General features: G+C 49.5%; 1 long non-coding RNA gene across 1 annotated transcript; it reads right to left on the bottom strand.

The window, feature by feature from the left end:
- Positions 1-3318: 3318 nt before the first annotated feature.
- On the bottom strand, positions 3319-4325 carry LOC118988923 (uncharacterized). The gene is made up of 3 exons (XR_005066874.1): positions 4099-4325; positions 3691-3827; positions 3319-3343 (listed from the first exon to the last, which is right to left on the bottom strand). It is a non-coding gene; the product is annotated as an uncharacterized LOC118988923 (long non-coding RNA).
- Positions 4326-7798: the final 3473 nt, after the last annotated feature.

Below are 7798 nucleotides of genomic sequence, written 5' to 3'. Positions count from 1 at the left end.
GGAAGCCAGGTGTGGTGACTTCAAAACTGAGCTCTTTGCCACCAGGTTACAATTCTCAGCTGGAGGTCCATGGATCAATTCCTTCGTGCCTCTGGGTCCACCAGGAGTGTGTGAGCCGTGCAACCTCACATGCTAGGGAGCAGAAGCACTTTCCGCTGCCCTCGGCTTCCTGGAGGGTCTCCGAGCACACCGACAGACTGAAGCCTCTGAGAAGTCCCGAAGTGCGGAAACCCATTTAATTCTCTCTAATCCAATGTTTCCCAAACTTATTTGCACTTGGAACTCCTATTCCCCCCTTTTTCTTTAAATTGGACACTCTTACTATCCCAGCATTTTGGGAGATACCACACAAAATAACATCACTTATCTTGTTCAAATAGTGTCTGGTGTGTATTAAGAGCTCAATAAACACTGATTGAATAACACAAACACACTTTTCCCTCGTTTGGGGTTATCCTGGTTCATTTGCCAACATTCCCTTCCCCGAAGAGGGCCTCAGCTGCGGAAGCTACTGCAGGCCCCTCCTGATGCCCCCTGGATGGGGGTTCCTGGCTGTGCTGATCACGGGGAAGAAAACGCCATTTGGGCAGCTCCTGAGGCCTCTAGTTCAGCCCCTCAGAGGTCTCTGTTCTAAGAATGCAGGGGAGGCTCTGAGACAATTCAGTTTCGGTGTAGGAACACGGGAATGGGAGAGGGTGGGAAAACCTCCCCTTCATTGGCCCTCCCCAGCCTTCCAAGCCCTCAGTGCAGGACATCAAAGTCGGTGAGGGGTCCTTGCACCCCGGCTGTCCTCATGTCCCCATTTGCTCCTTGGCTCCCTGCTCTGCCCCACCACTTCCCCCCTCTATTTTGTAAATCCAGTCTATCAGACTGTCTTACTTCCTACCCTCCCAGACTGGGACACCACAGTAGGTTGGAAGTGGAGGTCCTCACCGGGGACGATGACCCCACAGCGGAGCTGGGCCCTGCCTGCAGAGGGTCAGGAGTAATTGCTGCAGAAGGGCACCTGGACCTCCTCTGCCTGCAGATGCAGCCAGAGTCGAGAACCATGAACTCTCACCCACACCCGTCACGCTTCCTCCCATCCTTTGGCTGCACCCCCTTGGCAAGCCCCCCACCCTGGTGCGGAGGCCACTGCACCCTCTCCTCCCCTCCCCTGGAACGCTGCTGGAGATGCCACCCCCGCCGGACTGGCACCACCTCACACTCGGACTCCCCACCCGGCACCACCTGCCAGCTCCTGTGCCAGTCCTGGGTCCCACAGTCGTCAACCACGTACAGTTCTGGGCCGCCATTACTCATCCCATGCTCCCTTCTGACCCCAGGCCTGGTGCTCCGCTCCTTGTCTCCACCCACCGAGCAGAAAATTGAGGCCACTGGAATCATATGACCTCCATCAAATTCTTGTTCCCTACCGACTTCACTGCCACCATCCCCACTGCTCTCCTGTTAATTTTAGAAGCAGGCCAAAATCCAGTTCAAACCCCCAGCCTATGGAGTTAGGCTGCCAGGGTTCAAATCCCTTTTATATTGTTTCTTGGCTCTATGATCTTGGGGCAGATTTCTTAATCACTTCAGTGCCTCGGTTTTCTCGTTAGTGAAATGGGAAAATGAGAGTTGAAAGAAGAATTAAATGAGAAAAGCCACACTGAGAGCTAAGCATAGGCCTGGCTTGTAGCAAATGCTGACAAAAGCTTGTTATTATCACCTCCCCCTGTGCTTCCTCCAAACCTTGTTCCATCACCACGAACCTCTCCTGGCTTCTCACTCACTCCCGTCAGCCTATAAAGATACGCAAGTTCTCCCCATCCTAAAATATCTCTTCTTGATTCTATGTTCCCCATTTCTCCTGTGCCTTCTCATCCAAACTTCTCAGTACTCTTTGCCAGCTCGCTTCTCCCTTATTTCTCTCTTGCCCCCCAGCCCACTGTGATGGGGCTTCTGACATTTGTCAGGGTCACAAGGACCTGGCCAAGGGCAGTGGGCACTTCTCAGTCCCTGACTTCTGCCTGCTGCACTTGACTTTGTTAGTCATTTTCTCCTTTGTGAAGTGGTGGACAGCTGGGCTTCCATGCCTGCTCATCACTCACCTGGGTCCTGTCATACTTCCCCGTTTTCCTTCTCCATCTCCTCACAGGGCCCTCTGCTTGCCCAGGAATGCTATTTCACCCTAAGTTTGTCCATAGCTTCTGGGTCTCCTCTGCCTTCTCTCTTCTTTCAAGTGTAGCTCTCATGGCTTCTACTTCCACTTGATTAGTACCTGCTGCAGAGTGCATTGTGTCGCCCCCAAATTCATATGCTGAAGCCCTAACCCCCGATGTGACTGAATTTGGAGACAAGACCTTTAAAGAGGTCATTAATGTTAAATAAGGTAGTGAGGATAGGGCCCTAATTTGTAGGACAGATGTCCTTATCAAAAGAGGAAGAGACACCAGAGACCTCTCTTCTGGGCTCCCACAGAAGAAAGGTCATGTGAGGACACAGTGCGAAGATGCCATCTGAGAGCCAGGAAGAGAGTTCTCACCACAAGCCAACTGCTGGCACATTGATCTTGAACTTCTAGCCTCTACAACTCTGAGAAAATAAATTCCAGACTGTGGCATCTTGTTGTGGCAGCCTGGGCTGACTAATATAATGCCTAAGTATATCAGTTAGCTTTTCCTGCAAAACAAACCATTCCAAAATTTAGTGGCTGAAAATAACAACCATTTGTTTGTTCTGGGCTCAGCTAGGTGGTTCTTCTGGTCTTGGCCGGGTTCACTCATGTGTCTGTGGTTAGCTGCTGGTTTGGCTGGTTGGGGGGCCTTAGCTGGGACGGTTCACCTCTGCTTTGTGTAGTTTCTCATCCACCTGCAGGCAGGCCTGGCCTTGTTTCCATGGCAACACAGCAAGCAGGGTGGTGGTTTGGAAGAAGAAGTCACAATTAGAGGCAGAGTTCTGGGCCTTTCCATTCACATCTGGTGTCTGATAGCTGACTTCTCAATATCAAGACACCTTGGGCAATGAATCAGGAATATAGAAAGATAGTTAAATAGGTAAACTCTGGGAAATCGCCTAGCACTGGGGTGCAAGTGAAGTGGGAAACTTTATTCACTGGCACCCAGTATTTTAAGGGTTAGTTGACAGGACTCGATAGAGGTAAAGTGAGAAGGATGAGGAAAATGGGCCTCCTCCAGGTAGATGGTTCAGTGGACTGAATGGAGGGTGGAGATAGATTGTTGAGCACTTACTATGTGCTGGACACTATTCTAAGCACTTTGCACACACTTACTAAATTTGAACCCCATTTCTGCCACTGACCCAGAGAAAGTCACTTACCCTTTATGTGCCTCAGTTTCCTCATCTGTAAAAGAGGCATAATAATGTCACTTAGCCCAGGAGGCTGAGTTAAATGAAATATCACCGGTATGACAAGAAAATAATACGTGTGAGCCACCTAGATGTGCCCAGCTCACATGGTCCCCTACCAACATCTGCCATGGTCATTATTGTCTTGTTTAATTCTCACAACCCACTCATGGGGTAGGTACTTTTATCTCCATCTTACAGGAAGGGAAGCTGAGGCTTGGAGAGGTTAAATAATTGCCCTGATTTGCATGGCTAGGATGTGGCTTTGGACCCAGGCAGTCACAGCTCCGGGACCTGTGCTCTCCCCCACCACTGCCTGCACACTCCCCTGACTCCACTCACCAATAGGAAGAGAACGTGTTTGAGGTTAAGATGACAAGTCTGGCGTCAGATGTAGGTGCAGAGTCGTCCCTGGGGCATCCAGGTAGAGACTTGTGGTCGGCAGCTGGGTTTGTATTTGGGGTGCGGAAATCAAGACCCTGCAGACAGGTGGGGACTAAGTGGTGAGCGGATAAGGTCACACAGGGAGATGGTGCCACATGACAGTGGAGGGGACTCATTGAAAGGGTAAGTGGAGAGAAGGACTCCATGAGGGAGTGTGAGGACCGGCAGCCAGAGAAGGCAGGGAGGGAGGGAGGCCACGCATCTGAGTTTTCTTGGGCTGTGACATTTAGCCTGGCATAGTAATTAATTAGAGCCCCCTGTCTTTTTAAACACTGGCCTAGTTCAGAAGATAAATTACATACTCACCCTCCTTAGAGGATCATGGTGGAGGAAGTACCAAGGAGGAGGAGTTGCAGGTGTGAAATACCACAGGAAGGACAAGGGACACACTTTTGGAAAGTGGCCCACTGAAACTGGATTTGACAAACTGACAACCATGGAGGGAGGTTTCTGAGGAAAAAGGTGGGAGATAGATTCAGGTTGAAATCTGGATACGAGATAAGTAGGGATAATAGATGGGCAGAGAAGAGAAGAAAGAGACAGAGGGGCAGCTACAGGGAGCAGGAGGGAAGGATGCCCCCGGTGTGGAAGGAGCAGGTCTGGCCGTGCTGGGGAGAAGCCAGCGGATAGAGAAGGATAGAGAACCGATAGGCAGTGGAGGAGATTACTGCTGATGGGTCCAGGTTCCTGGGAGACAGACAGGGGTGGAGTCCAGATGAGGAAGAGAGAGAAACATGTGGGGGATTCAGGAAATGCTGGGCAAAATCATCCCTGGAAGGTGGGTTTCCAGCTCAGAACTGACAAAGGGGGTGACGTCATCTTGCAGAGTCTCGTCCAGGCTGTGGCAGACCCTGGTCAACAATGTCCAGTTTTGCCTTGGCCACAGACTCTTCACCACCCCCACCCCCCCGGAAATGCACCCTACCCCAGCGTGACTTTTACCCACGTGTCAGGAGGTTCTTAGCAAACTTAAGGTCACAGAAGAGTGCAGACTGCAGTGAGGAAGCTGCACTCCCTGGAACATTTTCCCAGTGCCTGGGTGTCCTCACCCCAAAATCTGTTCTCCCCAGCTCCCCAAGCTTATCCAAAACTGATCTCAACAGCCATTAGGCAGCCCACTCTTCATTTAAAAAGATTTTCAAAACATGCTCCCACTCCCAAATTTGCAAGTTACTTTTCACCAGTTACATTCCAAGCCATTCCTCCAGACACTTCGGTGCAAGAGTTTCCTTATTTCCTTAATCCCATTGGTGTGGTTTCTTGAAGGCTCCTCTGAGGAAAGGTCCTCCTGAGGGTCCTTCCTGGAAACCCACAGGCCCATCCCAGGAGTCCGGGCTCCCCATCTTGAGCAGAGAGGGACACCCTTCCTAGCTGACCCCTCCAGGCCTCAGGCCACATAGCCCTCTGGGTGCCGAGCCTCTGCCCAGGGCCTATTTTTAGTGTGCTCCCTTCACCCCTGACCCACAGAAAGATGATCTTGGTAAGAATGCCCTTCACCACTTGTATTTTATCACTCAATGCATATTAGGTAGAAATGGCCTTCATTTATTTATTCAATTAGTATTTTCAAGTGTCACTATGTCCCAGGTGCAGTGCTAGCCCAGGGCTGCACCAGGGACCAGTGCCTGCTCCCTGCACTCAAGGTGTCTTTCCAAGGTCAAGCCCCCTCTGTCCTGTAACAGCCCTCCCTCCCCAATAATTCTGAGGAGCTGACAGCATTTAGAATCAGTATCATATGAATAACCACAGAATTCTGAATTAAGATGGTAAAAAGCCTTTATTGCTATTAAACAATACTTTCATTTCTATAGAATAGATGCCTGTGTAAAACAGTGTAAGATGGTAAGCAGGTCTTCTCATGACACACACACGCTACCAATGACACACAGAAGGAAGAGCTGCCTCGAAACCCCCTGGGTGATCAGTGAGGGGCTCAGGGACAGCCCAGACCCACTGTCCTCTGAACTGGAGGATGAAGGACCCAAGAAGAAACAGGTTACAGGGAGAGAGGAAGGAGCCTGGAGAAGAGTGGGTGGAGAACGTGGGAAATAGTCGATGGGATGATGTGGGTGGGATAGACAGATCGAGGCTGGGGTGAGTCTCTGAATGACCAAAGTCTACCGAAACCCCGCTGATGACAGGAGAGAGAGAGCCCCAGATCTCCTAACGCCCAGTCTATACGTGCCCTGGCCCAGAGGCGGACTTGAGTCCCTTGCATAAAAGGCAGCCCTCCCCCACGGCCCCATCGCAATTCTATCCTGACCCCTTCCTCTTGTCATTTCCCCGATTACAGCCCACCTTTCAGCCAACACTTTATCTCACCCAGTACACATAGCCCTGCCTCTCTTTGACCTGCTTTCCCAGCTGCCACTGGACACTTCTACTGATGATTCCACAACCATCGCAATGGCAAAGTTTTATGTGTTTATTCAAAAAGCATCTTGCAGCCCTGGCTGGTGTGGCTTAGTTGGTTGGAGTGTTGTTCCATAACCAAAAGGTCAGTGGTTCAATTCCCAGTCAAGGCACTTGCTTAGGTTTTGGGTTTGGTCCCTGGTTGGGGTGCATATGGGAGGCAACCGATTGATACTTCTCTGACATCAATGCTTCTCTCTCTCTCCCTCTGTCTCTGGAATCTTTAAAATCTTTAAATATATCTTTGGCTGAGGATTAAAAAAAAAACATCTTGCAGCCCTTATCGTGTGCCAGGAACCTTTGTGCCTGGCTCAGAGGAGATCGTCAACAGCAAACAGACATGGCCCTGACCTTGCTGGGGAGAGAGCTAAGACAGATAAGCAGCTGCGTGGTCACAATAACGTGCGCAGACACTGTACTTACAACACCGCATCTTCACACCTGGGGTAAATAGCATCATCCTTACCAACCAGCAGTTGGAGCCAGACAGGACCCTGGGTCCCCCCGACACTTTCCTCCTCCTGCCCATGTGTTCTGGTGACTCCCTGTGCTAACTTGTTGACTCCTTTTCTTTCTCCCCAACCTCTGCCAGGGGCCTTCTCCAAACCCTCCTCACGTTTCTGCCTGGGTTTTCCTTTCTAAATTACAAATGCAATCACAGTATTCTCAAGATTAAGAACTTTGCCCCAAACAGCTGTAGGAGCAACACAGAGAAAGAGTCAGAAAGTCATTGGAGAAGAATGTCACCAAGACTCTCAGTCGAGGAGACAGTGAGCAGGTATGGGCCCAGACACATGCAGAGGATAGAAAAGAACCAAATAATGTAAATAATAAGATAGAACTACTTTGCATGTTTTCTCTATTTTTCTTGTATACATTGATAATACAAGTGCCTGGAAAATTCACCAAAATTGACCATAATTTAGGTAACAAAGGAAAACTTAATAGATTTCAAAAAGCAGACAGAGAAGAACAGTCTTCTGATTGCAATGCAAAAAAACTAGAATTTAATAACCACCAGAAGTTAAAAGGTCACTATTACTTGAAAATATTTTTAAATTTATCCTAACTTGAGTTCTAGAGGAAATGTAAACCCAAAATGAAAGATTACCTGGAAAATAATAATCAACTCTTTTGAAACATCAAAAAGTGATAAGTAGAACCTCATTCGGGGACCCTTTTTCCTTATCAGGGTCGAAAATGCCCCCTAGAGCTTGTACTCCGTGACCCCCTGTCCACATTCCTCTTTGCTCCCATTGGGTTTTGGCTCCAGCCACTCAATTTCTCCATAGTTTTGGAAGCTGCCCCCTTCGTATGCCCCTCCATACCTTCGCACCTTGATTCCATTTGCCTGAAATATTCTTTCTCTTACTCACCTGGGAAACTCCTGTTTATTCTCTAAGATTCAACCCCACTGTCCCTGTGCCTGGTGACGCTTCACACCCCGTCTCCATGTCCCAAGAGGACTTGGCACCATCTTCTAGAGAAGACAGTGAGTGAAAAAGACCCTGTGTCAGAGGGTCCAAGCCACTCCCCCGACCTGCAATGTCAACACAGTGCCACTAACACCCAGCTCCCTTGTCCTGTTCACCTT

Source organism: Sturnira hondurensis, unplaced genomic scaffold, assembly GCF_014824575.4.
Source record: "Sturnira hondurensis isolate 20B ecotype Veracruz unplaced genomic scaffold, ASM1482457v3 Scaffold0006413, whole genome shotgun sequence".
Classification (NCBI taxonomy): domain Eukaryota; kingdom Metazoa; phylum Chordata; class Mammalia; order Chiroptera; family Phyllostomidae; genus Sturnira; species Sturnira hondurensis.
This window is presented reverse-complemented; position numbering and strand designations above follow the sequence as displayed.